A 22,760-nucleotide genomic window follows, 5' to 3' on the forward strand; every position below is an offset into this window, starting at 1 on the left:
GAATGGTGGAAATCACTGCCACAGAACAGAATGCAGAAAAAAAAAGTATGAAAAGAAATGACAGCCTAAGAGACCTCTGGGACAACATTAGACACACCAACATTCGCATTATAGGGGTCCTAGAAGGAGAAGAGAGAAAGAAAGAACCTGAAAAAGTATTTGAAGAGATAATACTTTAAAACTTCCTGAACATGGAAAAGTAAATAGTCAACCAAGTCCAGGAAGCATAGAGAGTCCCATGAAGGATAAACCCAAATCAGAACACACTGAGACACATAGCAATCAAACTGACAAAAATGAAAGACAGAGATAAAATATTAAAAGTAACAAGAGAAAAATGATAAATAATATAAAGGGAACTCCCATCAGGCTATCAGCTGATTTCTTAAGAGAAACTCTACAAGCCAGAAGGGAATGGCATGATACATTTAAAGTGATGAAAGGGAAGAAATTACAACCAAGAATACAACCTTCAGACTTGATGGAGAAATCAAAATCTTTCCAGACAAGCAAAAGTTAAGAGAATTCAGCACCATTCAACCAGTTTTACAACAAATACTAAAGGAACTTCTCTAAGTAGGAAACAAAGAGAAGGAAAGATCTACAGAAAATAAACCCAAAGCAATTAAGAAGACAGTAATAGGATCATCAGTTCAGTTCATTTGCTCAGTCATGTCCAACTCTTTGTGACCCCATGGACTGCAGCACACCAGGCTTCCCTATCCGGCACCAACTCCCAGAGCTTGCTCAAACTCATGGCCATTGAGTCAGTGATGCTATCCAACCATCTCATCTTCTGTCGTCCCCTTCTCCTCCTGCCTTCAATTTTTCCCAGCATCAGGATCTTTTCAAATGAGGCAGTTATTCACATCAGGTGGCCAAAGTATTGGAGTGTCAGCTTCAGCATCAGTCCTTCCAATGAATATTCAAGACTGATTTCCTTTAGGATGGACTGGTTGGATCTCCTTGCAGTCCCAGGGACTCTCAAGAGTCTCCTCCAACACCACAGTTCAAAAGCATCAATTCTTCGGTCCTCAGCTTTCTTTATAGTTCAACTCTCATGTTCATACATGACTACTGGAAAAACCATAGCTTTGACTACATGGGCCTTTGTTGGCAAAGTAATGTCTCTGCTTTTTAATATGCTGTCTAGGTTGGTCATAACTTTTCTTCCAAGGAGCAAGCTTCTTTTAATTTCATGGTTGCAGTCACCATCTGCCATGATTTTGGTGCCCAAAAAGTAAAGTCAGCCACTGTTTCCCCATCTATTTGCCATGAAGTGATGGGACCAGATGCTATAATCTTAGATTTCTGAATGTTGAGTTTTAAGCCAACTTTTTCACTCTCATCTTTCACTTTAATCAAGAGGCTCTTTAGTTCTTTGCTTTCTGCCATGTAAGGGTGGTGTCATCTGCATATATGAAGTTATTGATATTTCTCCTGGCAATCTTGATTCCAGCTTGTGCTTCATCCAGCCCAGTGTTTCTCATACATATAATTACCTTAAATGTAAATGGACTAAGTGCACCAACCAGCAGACTTACACTGGCTGGGTGGATGAAAACATGTGCATGTATGCAGTTCCACTCACCACATTACTCTGCTTGGTTTCCTCCCCCACCCCTCGCAAGTTCTATGTAATTATTTTACATAGTTAATTATGTTCCCATTATGGCTTGCAATTGTAATTATCTATTTTTTGTCTGGCTATTGATTGTGAAAACTGAAATATCTTTCACTATTGTGATTATATAACTATTACTTATTCACTTAATACCATTGTATCGTGACTCGTCAACAGAAAAAATAATATACATCTTTATCACCAAAACCAGGATCTAATAGAAAAACCTGTAATTATTTTTTAAAATCCAGATGCATATCAGAATAACCTTGAAATTTTTTGAAAAATACAAATGCTCAGATATTGCTTTTTTTCCTCCAGAGGTCCAGATATGTTTCTAATAAGCAGTCATGTATAAACTATATGATGGTCTATAGACTATGATGGTCTTTTATCTAGCTTGTTTCACTTTTTCTATTTCCTTTTCAGTGCTCCCATTTCATTTAGTTTATGTTCTCCAATTTCTCTGTCTTTTTTTTTGTTGTTGTTCTTTCTCAGGTCTTTATCAATTGTAGTAGAAAAGCTTTTGCATTCATATGTAGAAATATGCATAATATATACATTTAGAAAACTTATGAATTTTTGCCTAATTAAAACAGTTATAACCTTTTGATTCCACGTGTTTGAATTAGTATGCCTAGAATGCTAGATTTCTAATTAAAAAACAGATAAGCGACAAGCAACAAAAGTTTCCTGTATAGCATAGGGAACTATAGTCAATATCTTGTAATAATTTATGATAGAAAATAATTTCAAAAATAATATATGTGTATTTGCATAACTGAACCACCTTGTGCACCTGAAACATTTTAAGTTAACTATATTTCAATAAAAATGTATATATATATATTTCTAAAAATATCTTTATTTGAGGGAATGTAACAGTAGAAGTCAAGTGTCTGGGGAAAAAATTGTTTCAAAATTTTTTAAACTTTCTAATGTTAGATACAATTTCTGCTGAATAAACATCTAAAGCACATGAAGCTAGTTATGTGAGGTCAGTCCTTTACAGCCATATGGTCTAGAATGTTCCAGGAAGCTAGAAGTTTGCAGCTGCATTTCCTAGATAGCTGGCCAGCTACCTAAGCAGCCATATATTTGAAATGGCCTCTTGTATTTCCAATGTGTAAAAAAGAATGGAGAATGAACTCAACCACTTGACATTATTTTGTTTTCCTGCCTGAGTTATCAGTGTGTATTAGTCTTCATTTGGTTTTCATCTTACTTCTCACTGAGGTATTTAAAATGGAAGAAAGGAAAACCCAGAAGTTCCAACAACAAAATATTAGGAGTTACAGGAAAAAATGAAAAGAGGAAATGAAACAGGAACTATCCAAGACAATTTCCCAGACTCATACATGAGTCTCCAGATTGAAAAGTTTCATTTAGTGCCTTCAATAAAGAGTGAAAAAGACCTATATTAAGATATTTTGATGAAATTTAAAAATACTAGGAACAAAGTGGGAATTCCACAAGGATAGGGTGAGGTAAACCAAAACCGCGTTTATTACAAAGCAACAGGAATCCAAATGATGTTAAAAGAAAAAAGATCAACACTATCAGAGTTCTACCTCAGCCAAAAACAATTAAAGTAGAATAAAGATATTTTCAGATATTGAATATCTATGAAAATTTCATGTGGACAATTTTTTGAAAGCTACTAGAGCAAATGTTCTACCAAAACAAGAAGGTAAACAAAGAAAAGGCTACAAAGAATCTGAGAAGTAAGAAAGAACTCAGGAAAAAAGTGAAAGGAATCCCCAGAATGTTGGTCCAAGAGGATTTAATGATAGCAACTGGCCAACAGACCCAGAGAGTCAGAGGCTCAGGCCAGGACAGAATAGCAGAGTATCCCAGGAAGCACATCTTCAAAAGACAAAAAACTGATAGAATTCCTGATGGATTTGAAGATGTTAAGAGAACACTAACACTTCTGACAAAGATTTTTGGAAAGAATTAACAATGAAAATATGAAAAAAGGAAGCAAGTATGAGACAATTGTATCTAGAAAGGACAAAAACTTTTCACAAAGAAATTAAACTTACTATAGAATTACATACATGACATCTGTGAATTGCATTTTCCTGAGTAAAATAATGTAAGTACTGAATTTTGATCTAACCAAAAATGATGATTTAACTACACAATAGCAAGAATTCAATGGATCATTTCAAATGACAATCTAAGCCTGTTATTTTAGAAGCACAAATGAAAACACCAAAAGAAACAACTAAAATAGTTTAAAATGCTGCCTTGTAGAATAAGAATCTGGTACATGATGTAGAGAGGGAAGGAAGTCTGTCATTATGTTTCAAATGAAGCTAAATAATGATATTTAGTGGAATATCTGGCATATAAGAAGAGCAATCTTAGTGTTTGATGAATGAATGAAATTTTGCAGAAAGTCTAGTAGAAGTATTTCTCTTTTTAATTGAGTATGTGTATATATTTACATATAAAATTTTGATTGAATTAAACATTTAATCTTAAAAAACATCTGAAAAATGAATAAAATATGGTAATAATGTCTTGAAGTTATTATACAATGTTTTTCAAGATCTGAAAACAATCCACTCTTGCAGCTTCATCTTATCAGTCCGCCTGCAAACATCTTACTCTACTACCTCTACAAAACACCCACCCTTTCCCTAACAGCCTACTCACTTTTATATTTCTCTACTCTGCCCATACCGTTTTCAATACCTAGAATGTTCTCTTCAAACCTCATTCCACACTCCAGTCTGTAATCTCTACCTTCAAAAGCCTGGAAAACTCCTGTAAGGAGTTTATACCAGTCAAAGGTTACATCAGCCTTCAGAACTTCCCCTCAGTAGAATCAGTCCCTCTCCCCATCCTGTGGAATTGTAGTTAACTTCTTTAAGTGTTTCTACCGAATGAGTGAAGGCATTTCTCATAAGCAGCATCTCCATCACAGGTGACTTTATACACCAGAGATTATCTGACACTTCCTATGTGTTCAATAAGTATTGAATGAATGAACTAGGAGTGCTAAAGAAGTCATGGTATAAGTAAATTGAAAGGAAATAAACTGAAGAAACAATGAACCAAGCTGGCTGACAACAACTATCAAAGCAATCAGTGATGTTTTCAAGGATTTCCACCATCAAAATCTGTTTTATCTGCTATCAAAACCTTGAAAATTTATGGGATTATAAACATTTTCCTACATTTTAAAAATTGACTTCTCTAACGTGACTATGGATATGAATTTTTTTCAAATAGCTTATTTAACTTTTTTGAACTTAAAAAGTATCCATACAACAGACCGTTGAAGGTAATTCAACTCAGTGTGTGTGTGTATGTGTATGTGTGTGTGTGTGGATGTGGATGTGGATGAGTGTGGTTTTTCCAGTGAAGTTTCATGAATTATACCTAGACTTGAAACTAAGCAAAGGAGATGAGAGTAGATAATGATCACTGACTTTCAACACCTTTGAATGAGGTCACCCATACAGGAATTGGAATATGTAAATTTTGCTCTCAGCAGTAACCTAGGGCAAGAAGATTAGTATTATTTCTCTATCTGTGCAAACTTTTCTCAGACTTTTTATGATTTAAGGTCAAAATATTTCCTACTTAAATAACCTCCTTTGTCTTAAATTCATAATTTGCTCAAGCCATAAGAAGATATGCAAAGTCTCTCCTATTTTCACTTCCTTACCATTAATTTAATTGGCAGTGGCCAAGACACATGCCCTTCGTGTGTACTGTTAGGTCAAGATGCACACCCCAGACTCTTTCACTGTTAATTAGACTAGACTGACTTTTTCACCCTTCATAAGTAAACAGATAAAGATCTGAATAAAGTAGGTAAGTATTTTTAAATGCTCAAGGTATCTGAGTTCAAACAAATGTCAATACTGTATTAGTTAGGAAGAGTTTTGTCTGAGTAGATCTTCAGAGCAGTTGCAAATTCCCAATGTATTTATGTAGCTATGTATTGACCATTGTTTGTTTAGTCAACAAACATTTCTTGAGCAACTTCTGTGTCCTGACACTATGTCAGAACCTAGGATTATAATCATGAATAAGATCTAGCCTTGTACCAATGGAAGTCACAGTCCAGTGAGAGAAACAAACACAAATTAGATCACCCCCAATGCTGTTGTAAGAATCATAATAGATGTTTTTGTGGGTCACTTAGGAGGAGTAGTTGGCTCAGTTTTGGAGAATAAAGAAATTCTTCCAAAAGAGATCATGTTTAAGTTAAGGACTGAAAGATGAGTAGGAAGTTGAAGGTGGGAATGAGGAGGTAGGCGGGAGGTTCTAGAAAAAGAAAACATTATGTTCAAAAACCTGAAGGCAAAAAAGTGTAACTTTTGGGGAAAAAAGCAAGTAATTCAGTATGGCTAAAGCATAGGGATAGCATATTAAAAAGCAGAGACATTACTTTGCCAAAAGTCTGTCTAGTCAAGGCTATGGTTTTTCCCATGGTCATGTATGGATGTGAGAGTTGGACTATAAGGAAAGCTGAGTGCAGCAGAATTGATGCTTTTGAACTGTGGTACTGGAGAAGACTCTTGAGAGTCCCTTAGACTGCAAAGAGATCCAACCACTCCATTCTAAAGGAGATCAGTCCTGGGTGTTCATTGGAGGGACTGATGCTAAAGCTGAAACTCCAATACTTTGGCCACCTGATGCAAAGAGCTGACTCTTTGGAAAAGATTCTGATACTGGGAGGGATTGGGGGCGGGAGGAGAAGGGGACGACAGAGGATGAGATGGCTGGATGGCATCACCAACTAGATGGACATGAGTTTGAGTGGACTCCGGGAGCTGGTGATGGACAGGGAGTCCTGGCATGCTGTGATTCATGGGGTCGCAAAGAGTCAGACACGACTGAGTGACTGAACTGAACTGACCTGAAAGCATTGGGCTGGGGGGACTGGGCAGTGAGTGGAGCTCAGCTAGAGAAGGAAGCAGGCACCTCAGCATGAAAGGTCGATTCTGAAGGTAATGAAAAGGCAGACAGCCTTATTCAGGGCCAATGCATGATCAGATTTGCTTTTCAGAAAAAAAAATTCCCAATTTGCATTGTAGAGAACAGATGATGGGAGGAGACAAAATAAACCAGAGCTGTTTTCAGTTATGGAAGAGAGCAAAATGGGGACCCCTGATGGGGAGCTATGATACTGGAACAAAGAAGGCAAATTTGCAACATTATAAATGAGGGAGAATTGGTGTGAGTTGGTGATTATTGAATGTGGGAGCAAGAGGGAGAACAGTATTCTGAATAATTCCCAGGTTGTTGTTTAGGCATCTAGGTACCATTCATTCTTTGCAAATGTGGGGAGGGGGAGTATTTGGGGGCACTGGGAGGTATGCAAGCAGCACATTTAATAGGTACTTTGGGTATGGTGTTTCCTCCAGAGAGTTCTCTGGGCAACAGTTAAAGTCTGGAATCATCTGCATATATTTAAGCCCACGATCTCCTGAGCATCAGAGCTGAAAAATTGTGCCAAATCCAAGACATTTAGTTATGTTCATAAAGTAGATAATTTGTCAGGTTCCTTTCAGTAGCTCCCAGTCATGTTCAAATTCCTTCCCTAAAGACGCACCACAGATAATAATACCTCTCCCCAAACACCGACAATAATTCCAGAAGATTTCAGGAGGCATTCAGGAACAACATCAAAAAATTCTCGTTAAGCACCTTTGTGTGCAAAGCACTGTGCTGGTTTGAGAGCTACATATATGAATATAACTTAGTCACTGCCTTGGAAGGACTCAGTGCAGCCAGGATGATATAAAAAACCACTAGAGCAATGTGATTAGGGTAATCAGGGTACTAAAAGAGCAAGGAGGAGGAAGACCAGAACAATAAGTAAAGACTTCATGAAAGTGGAGGCTTTTAAGCTGAGTCTTAGGAGTGAGTTCATAGGGCAGTTCAGATAAGAGACTCGAAGCAGAAAAGAGAAAAGCATTCAGGAACACAAAACAGTCTTGTACATAACATCCAGCAAACAGCAGGTAGTTCAGCATGCCGGGGAGGAAGCAAGGTGTAAGAGGTCACATCATAGAGGATCTCCTCTGCCATAGTAGGGAGCAGAAGATAGAAAGAGTATCAGGAAACTACAAAGTTACGAGTGAAAAATTCTGAGAAACTGCACTAAGACAGGGACAGAGAAAATGGATGCAAAATGGAAAGTGATGAGACAGTAGAAGTGGAAAAGTTAGATATAAGAATTTTAGATGTATACCAAAATTATAACTGCCCAGCAGTCAAAAAAAAATGATTTACATTTATGTTCTTTGCAGTAAATTTACTCTTATAAGAAGTTAGACATGCTTAGAATGTGGTCAAACTTTTGAAATTGATGCCAACGAGGTCAAGTACCCTCTACCACCCAACCTCCCTTTCTTATCCAATAATGGAGCCAGTTGGAACTAAAGTACAAAGATCTTATAATGCAGCATGGTGGAGTAAAATTACCTAGGATCCTTATGGCTGGAGGACCTGATCTTGAAGCCTGCCCCCACTGTTGACTTTTGGACCTTAAACTCCTACAGACGTGTTGATGATCTTCACTCATTGTGTATCGCCAGGAAGGAGAAGATGTGTGTGTGTGTTGTTGTGTGTGTGCATACATGATCATGTATGTGTACATATAAGCTGGTTAAATGCATGCAGAAGAGAGTTGATTTTATTTTTACAGGGAGCTATTACTATAGAGAACCCAATTCAAGAGTCCGTAATTGGAAAATGATTTACAACTCCTTTCCCGTCATGCCCATGTGCTTTGTGTTACTTAAAACCAACATCCTTAAGCACTCCATAAAGTTCAGTTCAGTTCAGTCGCTCAGTCGTGTCCGACTCTCCGCGACCCCATGAATCACAGCACGCCAGGCCTCCCTGTCTATCACCAACTCCCGGAGTTCACTCAAACTCACGTCCATCGAGTCGGTGATGCCATCCAGCCATCTCATTCTCTGCCGCCCCCGTCTCCTTCTGCCCCCAATCCCTCCCAGAATCAGAGACTTTTCCAGTGAGTCAACTCTTCGCATGAGGTGGCCAAAGTATTGACATTTCATCTTTACCATCAGTCCTTCCAGTGAACACCCAGGACTGATCTCCTTTAGAATGGACTGGTTGGATCTCCTTGCAGTCCAAGGGACTCTCAAGAGTCTTCTCCAACACTCCATAGATGGTTTCAAACACTGGATGTTTTAATCACTTTCAAAATTGGGGGGATATAGAATAGTTCCTTAACAAAAGAGAAACCAAAGTTGAGTGTAGTGGATGACAATTGCCATGAGGAGAATTAAAAGAGCTTTTCTGAGTCTGATTATGGCTTTACTCCCAAAGGAGGCAGTTGGGAAATCTCACTCAAGCTCCACAGACCAGGTTTTACAGTTCTTTCCACAAATAGTATCAACTGCCTTTTCCAGTATTTGCATGTGTAATTTTCTCTGATAGTCTTACCTTTCCCAAGAATGTAGTATCACCCTGTCTTTAAGATTCTGAAAGTCACTAATGTTGAAAATACACACATTCACACATGCACACATATATTCTTCCCAATTCAGAAACAGATGTGCCTCTTTCTTTTGCTGCTACCAGGAAGATTCTCCTCCCAGGCTCTATGCTTTCTTGGCCTTTCATCACTGGAGGTGGTGTTTACCCTCGAGCTGACATTTCAACGTCAACCCACCAGGTGTCCACAGTCATCCCTCCCGTGACACTCTTGTAGCAGATGGTGCAAATGGCCTGGCACATACATTCTGATTCATTGCAAAAACCAAACCGCCAGACTCTGACGAGTTTAGCAAGAAAAGGAGAAAGTTGCTGCTTAAAAAACTATTATGAATTATTCTTCATGTGATGACTTTGGACTCCTCCCTGCTTAAAGATCATTAGTATTTTATTTAGCCAGATTAAATAAAAGCTTTTAGAGAAGTTGTTTGCAAAGATGGCCATAGGTGGGGGGAACTTGCCTACACAGAACAAGAGGCAAAAAATAGGAAGTCAAAACAAAATTTTAACAAGTGCAAAATGTGAAAAGAGTTTTTTAATTGGCTACTTTTGTTGTTGTTGCTTAGTCACTAAGTAGTGTCTGATTCTTTGCGATCCCATGGACTCTAACCCTCCAGGCTTCTCTGTCCATGGTATTTCCCAGGCAAGAATGCCAGAGTGGGTTGCCATTTCCTTCTCCAAGAGCAAGGGAACAGTAAAAGTTGTTTTCTGTTTCGGGGGAGGGGGCAGAATTGGTCTTTTTTACTTCCTGATACTATTGTAAAATGTCTAACACAAAATTAGTTTTTAATAACATTATTAATTTATAATATTAAAAAATATTTTCTAAAAATAGTTTATAAGGTAGTTATTTCATACAGAGTGTTTCTTACTTTTTGCCCACTTGGAAAGGGAAACTTTGGAAATGTAATGGAATTCTACTAGGCAAACACACACACACACACACATCCTTAGAATATAATTTCCTTTATCACTTCCATTATTTTTCTCTCATCTTACTCTGAGTTACTTTGAGGTCTGTCATCTCCCAATCCTTCTGGTAAGAGGCATAGCTAATAAGATATAAATGATATAAAATGGAACCTTAAAAAAATTTAGTTAATTCAAAAGACAGAAAAGAAAGACAAAGGAAACAAAAATCAAATGAGACAAGCAGCAAGAAAAAAGATTTAGACCTAATCATATTAATAATTGCATTAAATACAAATGGTCTCACTATCTCAATTAAAGGACAAAAACTATCGAATTAGATAAAAAGCAGGGCCCAATTTTATGTCCATATAAGAAATGTACTTTCAATATAAAGACACACGCAGGTTAAAAATAAAGGATTGGAAAATGCTAACTCAAAAGAAAGATTTCAGAGCAAAGAATATTACTTGCAAAGAAGTTGCTTCATAACAAAAAAGGGGTCAGTTCACTAGCTCTATAAACATTTAAACATCTAATACCAGAGCTTCAGCATGAAACAAAAACCGATAGAATTTCAGGGAGAAATAGATTGGTGATTGGAGAGATTTCAATACACATCTCTAAGTAATTGATAAAAACAAACAGACAGAACAAATTTGATCTAATTGATGTTTACAAAGCACTCCACAAAACAACATCAGTATATAAATTATCCTTAAGTGTGTAGGAAAATTTTCTAAGATAGATCATCTTATGGACCATAAGTCTCAATCAATGGAGAAATTTTAATTCATACAAAATGTATTCTCTGACCAGAATGGAGCAAAATTTGAAATCGATAACAAAAAGTTATATGAAAAATTCTCAACCATTAAGAAACTAAATAATACATTTCTAAATAGCCAGTAGGTTATAGGAGAAATCAAAAGGGAAATTAAAAGTATTGTCAACTGAATGAAGATGAGGACATATCAATATTTGTGGTATGAAGCAGGATTCATAGGGAAATTTATAGCACTAAACGTAGAGCATTAAAAGCATTTCTGTAAAAGAAAATGTTGACAAATTCAACTTCATCAAAATTAAAGTCTGTTCTTTTAAAGATACTGTTAGGGAAATAAAAAAAACAAGCCACAGAATGGAAAAAGTATTTTCAAATCATGCAAATAATTTATGCCAAGAATACACAAATAACTCTCAAAACCTGATGGTAAAAAAGGAATCCATTTTTTTTTAAATAGGCACTATTTGAACAGACACTTCACAGGAGAAGTTTTGCATATAGCAAATAAGCTCCTAAAAAGATGCTCTACTTTAAGAGTTACTAAGAAAATATAAAACTGCCATGATGAAACAGTACTACACATTGGGTAGAATGACTAAAATTAGTACGTCTGACCATAGGAAGTGCTTAAAGGAGCAACGGCAACTCTCTCAATTGCCAGTTGGAAAGCAAAATTGTACAATCACTTTGACAGTTTCATAGAATGTTAAACACACCCACCATATGACCCAGCCATTCCACTCCACGTATTTAAGAGAAAAGAATATATATCCCCATACAAAGACCTCCGCATGAATGTTTATAGCAGATTTATTTTAATATGCTATAAAATATTCATTTTAATAGCCAAAAACTGGAAGTATTCAAGCTGTCCACCAAAATGAATTGATGAGTAAACTGGTATATTCATAAAATGGAATATCACTCAGCAACAAAAAAAGAACTACAAATAGACACTCCATGGATGAATCTTAACTATGCTGAGTGAAAGAAGCCAAACATAAAAGAATATGTTTTCTATTAATCCAATTATATGAAACTTCAGCAAATGCAAACTACCCCATGGTGGCAAAACCAGGTCAGTGGTTGCTTGGCAATGTGGCAAAGTATAGGCAGGTTCACATGAAAGTCTTAAGAGTGACAGATGTGCTCATTATCTTGATTGCAGTGATGTTTTCATGTGTGTGATTATAGGTCAAGTGTCATCAAATTGCACACTTGAAATATATACAGTTTATTATCTGTTGGTAATGCCTGAAACTTTCAAAAAACGAAATACCACCAAAGCTTTGATCAAGGTCTTTCTGCTGCTGCTGCTAAGTCACTTCAGTCGTGTCCGACTCTGTGCGACCCCATAGACAGAAGCCCACCAGGCTCCCCCGTCCCTGGGATTCTCCAGGCAAGAACACTGGAGTGGGTTGCCATTTCCTTCTCCAATGCATGAAAGTGAAAAGGGAAAGTGAAGGTGCTCAGTCGTGCCCGACTCTTTGCGACCCCATGGACGGCAGCCTACCAGGCTCCTCCGTCCATGGGATTTTCCAGGCAAGAACACTGGCGTGGGGTGCCATTGCCTTCTCCAATGTGTGAAAGGGAAAAGGGAAAGTGAAGGTGCTCAGTCGTGTGCGACTCTTTGCGACCCAATGGACAGCAGCCTACCAGGCTCCTCCATCCATGGGATTTTCCAGGCAAGAGTACTGGAGTGGGGTGCCATTGCCTTCTCTGAAGGTCTTTCTAGACAATACTAAAATCACTATTAGAGATCATCCAATTAACTGTTTTCAAGCTGGACTCTGAGACGTTTCCTCGAGGCCTGCAGATGGATAGCTGTGACGCTGCACATCTTCATCCTTTGTATTTTTTTAATCTAGAAATGAATCACTGGGACTCAGTGCATGTTCAATGTTAGGAGTTGCTAGCAAGCTGCTTTCCCAAGTGGTCGCACTGATTACACAAACAACATGTACACCCAGTTGTATTGGTATTACTAGATATTAAAATGTTTGCCATTTGATTATAAAGTTGTCACTAGGTGAAATACTGATTTGTATTTCCTTGACCACTAACGATGCTGAGTATTTTTCTCAAGTCTTAAGGTCTAAAACATATTCACTTATATTTTCTATTAAGGATTCAAAAACTTCGTTTTTGACATTTAGGGTGATAATCTATCATCTTTCTCAACATTAAGCTCTAAAGCAGATTTATGTAGAATTTCTACTAAATATTTTTAAGTGTTTTTGGTTTGTTTGTTTTTGGACATTTAAATCTTTAATCTGGAGTTGATTTTTTTTTCTTTTGGTCATGGTCACTGTCATCTTTTCAACACATCAATGATCATTTGTCAAACACTTGGTGCCAAACACTGCACTAAAATGCTTTTATAGTTTAAAAGAATGACACTAATAGCAGTTGACATCTATTGAGTCCTTATTATGTGTCAGGCACTGTCCTAATCATCTTACAAAAATCACCCTAATCATTCTTCACCATGTTGCTATGAAATAGAGCCTATTCTTAACCCTATTTTAAAGAGGAGAAAAGTGAGGTTTCGACAGGCCAATTTACTCCCAGACTCACAGCTAGTGAGTAGCAGAGCTGGGGTGGTACCTCACTCTGACCCCAGAACCTGTATTGCCTCCCACATCAGGGATTTCTGTCTCCCCCTTTTTTTTTTTCCATTTTGGGAGTACTGTCTGCCATCGGCTATTTTTTGATCATTACTTTGTAATCAAAGATGGAATATATGATTTATGGCCACCAACCTAAACACATTTTAATTTTTTTCCCTTTCTCAGTCATCACAACCAGAAGTTTATATGAGGGATGGTTGGGAATCTACACACCATCCTTCTTTTTAAACCAAGCATCTTGTCCTTTACCTATCATATTGGACTTCCTTTTCAGCTGTCATCAGAAGGAAGAAGGCTGTTGCTTCAAAAAGTTTGGAAATTACTGATCTAATATAAACCTCTCATTTCATGGAAAAAGATCTGTGGCCCACAAAGGCAAAGTGACTTGCTTAAAGTCACACAGAGCAAGAGCTTGACCAGACTCAGGGCTTTGTTGATGGGCAAAGCATCCAGAGCTGAGAGTCCCTGTGAAATATGCCAGTATGATCATATGCTCACGTCTCCACTATCTACTGCAGTCCTTCACCTGTTGTCCCACAGACACCCCCAAATGCAGAGTGCCTAGCTCCAAATATTCTATTCCTTGTGTGTCCTCAGTCACCGCCCCATTATACAACTCAAAAATCCTGCTTCCCCTCATGTATTCTCTCCATCCTTTGTGGCTTCACTGTGGCAATGACTACTCCTCCATGACAGAAATATGGGGGTCATTCAGAACCCCCTCTCCCCCACCTTCAACTATATCTCCAAATTCTTCCCTTTTCCAATCTGTCTCTGTTTTCTCTGTTTCATCATGTCTTCTTAATTACGAAAGGTGTCTGAAATATGAGTGATAGCTTCCTAATTGGTCTCTCTCTGTCCAATCTTGTCCTCTTCTAAATCACCTCTAAAAGTCTCATAAGTATCTCTCTAAATTATAAGGACAACCAAGTCACTATTCTGATTAAATCCTTTAATGAGTCCCTATTATCTGCAAGACAAACACAAGCTCCTTAATGGCCTAAAAACTGCTTCCCAATATGGCTTTTACTTGACTCTCCAGCCACTCAACTGTCCTACACACTCACCTTCTCACCTTCATGCTCCAGAAACAATAAACTGTAAACTTCTATTACTGTAACATGCTATACATCTGTGCCTAGGACAGGCAATTATTTCTGCCTAGAATACCCCTTTCTACCTCCTTTCCTCCAGCCAAATGGAGTCTTCCATGACACACACCCTGTACTGGTCCCCACACAAAGTTAATCACCCTAGTGTTGATATGTATACTGCTGCTCATCTCAGGCTGTACTCTCATCATTTGCTGATAAGGACTTTTCACACACTTACTGACAACTTCTCAAGCTTAGGGGTAATGGTTTAGTCATCTATTCAGCCTCATTCCCTAAACCAGGGCCTGGCATGTGGTAAGAGCTTAATCTGTCTTAATCCAATGAGACTGTTTACTGACCCTTGATTCTCTTCATGTTTATAAAGAACATTTTTCAGGATCTATTCTGGGAATTTCTACACATCCTGGTTATAATGCCTAATGGAAATCAACTTTGAAATAAAATGCTATCTTTCATTTCAAAACAGAAGAATTGGGGGGCTGAGAATTTGGAAAGCAGGGCATTGCATCAGACATCAGCATAAAAGCCCTCCAGGGCTGAAGGTGATGGGATGGAACAGGATGATGCCCATTCTGGCATTGTGAGCGTGGCAGGCAGTGTGAGAGAATCCAGAATTCGTTGGTGTCGGTGCTGTAGGGACTATAAATCAGTCTTTGGCACTCTCTCTGCCAGGTGGTGCCCTTCATCATGAAAAGAGGCTCTGTCAGGATGAGTCAAATGTTTACTGCATTGAGTCAGCAGCACCAGCTCGTCCATGTCAGTACTCAACTAAATGCTAACAACACATCATTAACAAACTGTACAACCCATGTGTCTTCTCGTGACATCCAGCACCAAACTAGAAAATGTTCAAAGCCCACTCTACTAAATCAAGCAGAATTGGAAAAGTGGGGATCATCTCCCTAATCAGCTCCACTACACACCATGGCTATATGATTCTTTTAAGCACCCCCAAACTGAACACCCCCATCACTTCTATGTCTGTTTTGCCTTTCATGTGAAGCTACTATTCTTCTCTCACTATTAATTCTAAAGGATAATTAATAAATATAAAATGTCATTGTTTACCAACAAAAGAAAAAAAGGTAAAATTGACTAGCATAGAACTGTCCTTTATGGCAAAACAGCACCCAGCATGCCAGAGCACAATGCCCCATGAATGGCATGCAAATTCCTCACACGATGAGGGCTGACTTCCAGAAATTTTTTTTCAATGGGAAGTTTTCTCTCTACCAAAAAATTCAGTCCATGTGTATAGAGAATCCAGTATGCTGTGGCTGAACAGTAAGTTTCATCCTCTATACTAAACATATTCCAAATATTTAGAGAACCCAGTAGAAAGGGATTCCCTTGTGACAATGAGGAAATTCCCAGAATGGAAGACATATTCTGTAATGGAAAACTCAGTCCTGTTTTACCAAGAAAAATGATGTGGCCTAATTCATTCAACTATCACTGGGGCAGGTAGATGTTTATTTAAGTCCATTTTTGTCCCACAATGCATAAACCACTACTGTTTCTTCCATTTCAGCAGAATGCTTTACTTGAAATTAAATACCTGCATCCAGACAATAGAATATTATTCAGCATTAAAAAGAAATGAGCTATCCAGCTGTGAAAAGACACAGAGAAACCATAAAAACCATATTTCTTAGTGAAAGAAGACACCCTAAAAAGGATATACACTGTATGATTCCAACTATATGACCTTACGGAAAAGGTCTGTATGACTTATGGAGACAATAAAAATGTTGTTAGTTGAGGCAGGGGTAAGAAGGAGAGGAATGAAAGGTAGAACACAGAGTATTTTCAGTTCAGTCACTCAGTCATGTCTGACTCTTTGCAACCCCGTGGACTGCAGCACGTCAGGCTTCCCTGTCCATCACTAATTCCCGGAGCTTGCTCAAACTCGTGTCCATCAAGTCATTGATGCCATCCAACCATCTCATCGTCTGTCGCCCCCTTCTCCTCCTGCCTTCAATCTTTCCTAGCATCAGGGTCTTTTCCAATGAGTCAGTTCTTCACATCAGGTGGCCAAAGTATTGGAGTATTTTAGGTCAGTAAAACCATTCTGTAGGATACTACAGTAGTGGATTTATGTCATCATAGATTTGCCTAAACCCTCAGAATTTACAGCACCAAGAATGATCCTTAACATAAACTACAGACTTTGATTGATAATGATGGGTCAATGTGGGTTCAACCATTGTAACAGATGTACCCTCTGGTGAGGGACGTTGATAGTGTGGGAAGCTGCATGTGTGTCAGGACAGGGATTGTATAGGAACCTGTACTTCCTGCTCAGTTTTCCAATAAAACTAAAACTGCTCTAAAAAATCGTTGTTGAAATTTGAATATCTGAGGAAGAGGACTGTCCAGCACTTATGCAAAAGGATATCTTTTTTTTTTCTGTTTTATTGGGTCATTCCAAAGGTCTGTCTGTACAGAAGTAGAGTCTTAACATATTTCTTCAGATTTTAATTTTTTAATCACAATAATCTCTCTCATACCTGGTCCCAGGCAACTCAAATAAGAGCTAACACTGAACTAAGAATGGTATAGTCATTGTGTACCTTGTATACCTTGCTTGATTTGCCCCCTTTATCAGAGGATGCTGGATTTCCAAAGAGAATAAACCTAATGGGATTCGATTTTATTCAGTGTAATTGTTGCTGCCTTGGTACTGAACTGTGACATTTTATTCACAAATACCAATTTCATGGAAAATAAATTGCAGTGAATGAACAACACAATAAAGACACTCTTAGGCCACGGCACACTATGCATTAGTTGCCATAGACAACCCTACTTGGAGTGTATGTAGTCCTCTCAAATCCAGACACACTTCACCTCAAGATGAAATTCGTAGACAAGACAGCGTCTTGCTTCCTTTCTGCCTCCAGCTTCCTGCAGTATGGTCAGCCAGATTGTTCCTTTCTCCAACACTCAATCTCAGCCTACGCTCACTTATATTATAAAACTTTAGACTTTTAATAAACTATAAAATTAACCAGAGAGCTTTTAGATAAATTGCTATTGAAAGCATGAGCTGATTTAAAAATATAATAATCTTCCAAGCAGATCTGGGTAGACGCAAAGGCAAGCCAAAGTTTTAAGATTTTGAAAGAGTTTGCAAAATGTTTGCTTTTCCGGCACAGTGAACTCAATGCTGCTCGTCTCAGAACTGCAAGGGTGGCGGGCCATCCATGAAAGATAGCAGGGAGCACCCATGCTGTTTCTGTGTTGTAGGCAAGGATTTCCTAATGATTTCTCCACTTGTCCTTTGCTTTTGCAGCTTTCATTTGCACAGTGAGGGTGGAGCCTGGTTCCCCTTTGGCAGTGAGTTATACAGTTCTCAGGCAATAAAACCTTGGACCTCCCTGACTGAGGAGCCCCCTCCGTGTTTGACGGCCCTCTCAGCTTTCCACTCTTAATCAGTCCCACCTCCACTCCCCACCCTTTAGCACACACACGTACATCTTATGTTACATGTTCTTTCTTGTAAAAACAGACGTAAAGTGCTGTCCTACAACAGATTAAACCAACCTGTCTCCTCCCTACCTCCATCCACAAAGATTCTCACAGCCTGGTACTCCATAAACAGAAAAGCAGAAATGTTCATAAACAGACACTTGTACATTAGCTGTGGGCTGAGTGCTTTGGTTTGAGCAGTTGTTTTATAACTAATTTGTTTCTCTGGCATTAACCCAAGTGCTTATGAAAAGTAAATTATATTAACATTTTATCTTCATGTTGCTATGCTATCTGCTGCATGGTTTGGCACCTTGGAGGAAGCCCACGCTGGTTTCATACTGACAGGAAGCTTTCTGAGCTGGTACCGTAGGTGGTCTCACACCTGCTTTTTGAGCCAGAGCACCAGCAGCTGCTATTCCAAGACCTGATTTCAGTAGGCCGAATTTTGTTGACACATTTCCATGGTGCCATTTATGAGGTAATGTTTGTGGCTTGAGACCATGAGAATGGCTGTGAACCTGATTGAAGAAATCAAATTTTCATCATCAAATAATTTTTTTTCACGTAGAAACACACACCCACAAGATGCCCCCACATTTAACTTCAGTCACAAAACCAAAGCCAAAGTATCAGTACATTAAAAATACAATACATGGCCATGTCCTTGCCTCTGCCTCATATATTTTTAGCCTAAATATTCCTGGCAGTCAACAGCCTGTCTGTGCCAGCCCCCTTCCCTGCTCCCACCAAACTGTTCGCATACCCTGGGTCTTCTACCTTCTAAGATAGCACATTTATCTGATATGCGTGTAGCAAGGATAGAACAAATGGCCTCTCCAAAACCAAAATGATCCATAAATCAAAATCAATAAATCAAAACTGCAACCATTCTGACTTATGTCTGAGGTAAATGCCCAGTATGAATGAATGTATAATTACACAGAAGACTGACAATGGGTTCCCAAACAAGCAGTCAAAAGTCTCTCAATGCCAGATATTTTTAATCCAAGCTACATAATTGGGACTGCACTGTAAATTCTTTTATTTGTTTGCAAGCCACTTGTGGGCCAACCAAGGGTCCATGGACCTAAGACTTACTAAATCCTATGCATATGACATGAAAATATATTGGTCAAAATGTGTGTTTCTCCAAAGCTCAGCAATCTTGCTTACACTAAAAAAAAATCCGAAGGATAAAACGCCTTGGAACAGATCATAGGACATTTGTCATGGATCAAAGACTTTTCAACATAACATGAAATAAGTCATGACAAAGTGTTACTAAGAGCCATGTGTTTGTTCGATATCTACACCAATTGACTCTTACCATGGAAGTTTTTCAGGTCATAATAATCCCTCTTCCAGACCCTGGTAATCCAATTTCCTTGCGTTGGTGTGCATTTTTATAAAGAATCAGTCCTCTCTTCTCTCTCCCTTCATCCTCCTCACTAGCATTATAGCACATGCACACATGGCTTATATTTTGTATTGTGCGTAAGAAAAAAGCAAGGTATTGCATGAACATGGAAACAGTTAATGGGACTAACAAAGACTAATACACAGATACAATTACCCAAGTATAGATCCTATTGTCTTCGTTTCAGGAAGGATTCTACTACTGACTTGCATTTCTGGTAAATCATTTTCAGCAAAGAAGGATCATTAAGATCTTGATCCACTGCTTCTTTTAGACTTCTCTGTGGGTATAATGTCCCACATTAGAAACCATAGAACTAAGTATTTGAAAAGTTTTTCTTTCTCTCGAGGACAGAGAAACAGCCTTTAGAAACAACTTTGTTGTTGTTGTTGTGGTTTAGTCACCCAGTCATGTCCGACTCTGCGACCCCACAGACTGCAGCACGCCAGGGCTCTCTGTCCCTCACAGTATAATGGTGTAGTCAGATGGTCTGGGTTTGAAACCTAGCTCCACCAATTACTAGCTATATGTTTGTAGATAAACTACTAACCTCTCAATACATCTTTCTCCTCAACTGCAATAAGGGTTGTTGTCGGGGGTCATATGAGACAGACATGTAAGCACTTAGAACAGTATTTATCTCATAGTAACTGCTCATTTTTACTGTTTGTGAACAATAAAAACTATGTGACTGCCCCGTTTACCTTCTCATTTTGACCACCAAGAAATTCAGGTCAAGTTTTCATCCCAATTACAACAACTGAGTATGCTTCGCAACCCTAGTGATATTTACACTCAATTTGACTTTTTTTCAAGTTTACATTTTTTGCCTTCTTGACTTTCTATGATTGTCCATATTAACATAATTTAAATTCTTTATGTAAGATTGAAGAGAAAAATAAGTAAAACTAACTATAGAAATTATCATTGTTTGTAGCTACAAATGTATAGATTTGGAAGTTCCCAAGGCAATTCTGTGTAACTAGGATGGTTATGATTGGAGAAGGAAATGGCAACCCACTCCAGTGTTCTTGCCTGGAGAATCCCAGGGACGGGGGAGCCTGGTGGGCTGCCGTCTATGGGGTCGCACAGAGTCGGACACGACTGAAGTGACTTAGCAGCAGCAGCAGCAGGATGGTTATGTGCTTTAAAGGAAGAAATTGAGGCACTGCTTTGTGGCCTGACATACAAAAGCATTCAACAATAAAGTTACTTTACTCCTCTAAGCATAAACTCCCTCATCTGTGAATGCAGGGCTTAATGATCTCTACCTTTCAAAGTACTTTTTTCCTTTATAGGTTACTATAAAATATTGAGTATAATTCCCTGTGCCTTACAGTAGGTCCTTGTCATTGTTGTTTAGTCACTAAGTTTTGCCCAACTCTTTGCAACCCCATGGACTGTAACCCATCAGGCTCCTCTGTCCATGGGATTTCCCAGGCAAGCATACTGGAGTGGGTTGTCATTTCCTTCTATTTTCTCCTATACAAACATATACATTATTGTGTTTATGTTAATTCCAAATTCCTAATTTATTCCTCCTTTAGCCTACATCTTTGGTAACTGTAAGTTTGTTTCTAGGTTTGTGGGTCCATTTCTGTTATGTATATAAGATCATTTGTATCTCTTTTTTTAAGATTTCACCTATAAGTGATAGCATCTGATACTTGTCTTTGGCTCATTTCTCTTAGTATGATAATTTCTAGTTGCATCCACGTTGCTGCAAATGATATTATATTTTTTTAAGCTGAGTAATATTCCATTGTACATATGAACCACATCTTTATCCATTCATCTGCCGATGGATATTTAGGTTATGTCCATGTCCTGGCTGTTGTACATAGTGCTGCAGTGAACACTGGGGTATGTGTATCTTTTTGAATCACAGTTTCCTCTGGAAATACCCTGAGGAGTGGGATCGTAGGGCCATAAAACAGCTCTGTTTTCTGTTTTATAAGGAATCTCCATACCGTTCTTAAAGGAGATACTTTTTGTTAAAGTATCAAACACAATATTCAGCTTCTAATGATTATCGACGGGGCTTCCCTGGTGGCTCAGAGGTTAAAGCGTCTGCCTCCAATGCGGGAGACCCGGGTTCGATCCCTGGGTTGGGAAGATTCCCTGGAGAAGGAAACGGTAACCCACTCCAATATTCTTGCCTGGAGAATCCCATGGGCGGAGAAGCCTGGTAGGCTACAGTCAATGGGGTCGCAAAGAGTCGGACACGACTGAGTGACGGAACGGAACGGAATGATTATCGACTGTTTGTTTCTTCAGGTTCATTCTCAGCCCTTTCCTGTACTTCTAAGTGCCCAGGAGTATGACCTTGATGGAGTATAAGCCTGAGCTCCTCAGCTTTCCAGTTAAGTCATCAGTTTCAAGACTGGGAGGAGAGAGAAGATGGGATATTTATTTCCTAAGTTTCTCCACCTCCTTCTCTCCACCTCCCCTATCTCCAGCCCCCTCTCTGCTCGTTGTTGTTGTTTACTCATTAAGTCGTGTTCAACTCTCTGCACCCCACCAGATTCCTCTGTCCATGAGATTCCCCAGGCAAGAATACTGTAGTGGGTAGCCATTTTCTCATCCAGGGGATCTTCCTGACCCAGGGATGGAACCCATGTCTCCTGCATTGGCAGGCGAATCCTTTACCACTGAGCTACCAGAGAAGCCCCACTCCCTCTCTGCTGTTGCTTGCTCTCGCTAAGTCGCTTCAGTCGTGTCTGACTCTGTGCGAGCCCATAGACGGCAGCCCACCAGGCTTCCCCATCCCTGCGATTCTCAAGGCAAGAACACTGGAGTGGGTTGCCATTTCCTCCTCCAATGCATGAAAGTGAAAAGTGAAAGTGAAGTCGCTCAGTCACATCCAACTCGTCGCGACCCCATGGACTGCAGCCCACCAGGCTCCTCCACCCATGGGATTTCCCAGGCAACAGCACTGGAGTGGGGGCTAATCCCTGGCTATTCTGCATCTGTGCTGCCACCCTGTCCCTGGGGTATGTGTATCTTTTTGAATCACGGTTTCCTCTGGAAATACCCTGAGGAGTGGGAACCGTCCCTTGACGGTTCCCTATAATAATTCCCTCCTCTAACTACAGTAATCAAGTTGCCTCAGTTTGCTGAAGGATTTTCCCTGCTTTATCACTAAAGTCATGTCCCAGGAAGCCTTCCAAGCCTGAGCCAACAGGAAATGGTTGACTACCCTACCTCCTTTTGGTCCCAAAGTAGAATACTAACCTCTCTAGCCCTCTATCAGGTTATTTTCTAAAGTTACAGGCTTAAGAATGATTTTTACTTTTAGGGAGAAATTTCT

Source organism: Moschus berezovskii, chromosome 6, assembly GCF_049115385.1.
Source record: "Moschus berezovskii isolate FMDL1 chromosome 6, NW_MosBer_1.0, whole genome shotgun sequence".
NCBI lineage: Eukaryota > Metazoa > Chordata > Mammalia > Artiodactyla > Moschidae > Moschus > Moschus berezovskii.